The sequence below is a fragment of the Musca vetustissima genome, unplaced genomic scaffold (assembly GCF_032173495.1).
Source record: "Musca vetustissima isolate MV318-11 ecotype Yass unplaced genomic scaffold, APGP_CSIRO_Mvet_v1 utg63732, whole genome shotgun sequence".
Taxonomy (NCBI): domain Eukaryota; kingdom Metazoa; phylum Arthropoda; class Insecta; order Diptera; family Muscidae; genus Musca; species Musca vetustissima.
In genome coordinates this window covers 103,260-105,535 of record NW_026889690.1, presented here as the reverse complement: position 1 = coordinate 105,535, position 2,276 = coordinate 103,260, and positions in this window count along the sequence as shown.

Below are 2,276 nucleotides of genomic sequence, written 5' to 3'. Positions count from 1 at the left end.
AGCAAAGATCCTATAAGTTCCTGGTATTTTGTACAATCTATCTTTTCCGATTCCCCTTTAATTGTTGGTTCCTTCTCCAAACATATTTTTGGTTACATTGGTATTTTTGACAATTTCGAATTTTCTTCGCCGTAGTTCTTAATTAAATTCTTTGTATAACCTGGTTGCGAAATTGATATTGAATTTTCACTTATGTCGACTTTTAAGCCAATACAGTGTTTCGGCGGCCCTAAATCTCGAATGCGGAATTGTTGTTGAAGATTTGCAATTAAACGGTCAACTTCTTTGGAATTATCTGAAGCTATAAGGAATTCATCAACATATAAAGTGGTTAATATTGTACATTCCTTGCTTCGTTTATAATAAACACATTGATCGTATTTTGACTGATTAAGGCCAAACAATTTAAAAACCACTGCCGGGCTGCTTATTTCAGGCCATATAGAGCTTTCTTTAGTTTGCAAACTTTTGATTCATCTCCTACAAAACCTTCTGGCTGGCGCATGTATATTTCTTCTTCTAGGTTTCCATTAAGAAAAACTGATGACACATCGTATTGTCTTAATTTCAATTTGTGTTCAAAGGATAATGCATATAGAAGTCGAATAGTACTTTGACGAACAACTGGTGCAAACGTATCCATATAATCAACTCCATCGAGCTTTTCTTTTTTCAATACTGCCATCCGTTCTACATTTAGTTTTATATACCCATCTGCAGTCTATTGGTTTTCTACCGTCAGGTAAATCATTAAGCTCCCATACATCGTTTTCAAGGAGAGATTCAAACTCTTTCACCATTGCATCTTTCCATTCCTCTGAATTTGAAGAACTCATTGCTTGCTTAAAAGTCTTTGGATCTCTAAAATCATTATGCTCTGTTTTTTCCTTTTGTCCATGATCTGAGGCTTTGTTTAATTGAGCTTACCAAGGGATATATCCGATTCTTGATTTTCAGGTTCACTTTCTGTTTCATCTTCAGCATTTTCTTCTTCGTTTATGATGGCATTATCTATATTTTCTGGAACTGGACTCGTTTCATCTCTTTCAATTTCTTCTTTTTCTTCATTTGATATTGGAATACTATTGGTCTCAAATTCATAAAATCGACAGTCATTTGAAAATTCTTCATCATAAAATTTATTTTCTAAGAATTTTACACTTCTGTTCTTGTAAATCTTGTTAGTTCCTTTTTTCCATAAACTATATAGCCTTCGAATTTGCATCATAACCTACCATTATATATTGCTCACTTCTTGCTTCAAATTTGGCCCAATTTGTCGTAAATTAGATACAGTTGGAGTTTTTCCTAACCAAAGTTTTTCCGGTGTTTTATTCATATTTAGTTTTGTTGGACATCGATTTGGAATGTATGCTGCAGTGAGAACCAACTCACCCCATAAATTTTCCCCTAATTTGGCCTCCAGCATAAAACATCTCACCTATTCCATCAGAGTTCTATTCATTCTCTCCGCAACACCATTTTGTTGGGGAGTGTTTTCAACAGTTAGTTGGCGTTTAATTCCACATTTTCGAAGATATGCCTGGAACTCATGACTAACTAATTCTGGAGCATTATCACTTCGTAAACATTTTATCTTCTTTCCAGGTTCCAATTCCACTCTTGCTTTAAACTCCTTAAATACCTCTAAATAGTAGATTTTCTTGCGTAAGAAGTAAACAAAAACTTTTCGAGAAAAATTTTAGGCAATCTGTGCACCATGTCCTCCCTGTGTAATTTAATCAAATGATTGTAATTCAGGTGACCAAAACGTCTATGCCAAATTTCACATGGGGTGTTCGATTCTGCAGTTTTCTTACATTTCGTGTTATTCGGTACCGCCGTCATCATATACAATCCATTCTCCCTTAATGCTTCCATGTATATTTTATTATTTTTAAGTACATACGATTTATTATTTGTAATTAAAACATCATAGCCTAAATCAGTAATCTTCGACATTGAAATTAAATTAAATGGAAATCGTTTGTCTGGCATACCTGAATCAGATCCAAAATTGTTCTTCTTTTTTGAATTGGACCTCTGCGCCCTCATTGCATTTTCGGCATCTTCATCACTCTTTTCACACCCAACTTCTAGTAATCAGGACCTTAACACATTGAGCGATGAAACTCACTCGCAGTATCAAAAGCAGCACGAATTCCTTTAATCTTTTCCGATAAACCATCCAGCACAATTACAGACAAAAAACTTTCATCAATTTTAACATACATTTCCAACAGACTCGAAAAACATATGTCATATTCAATGAGATA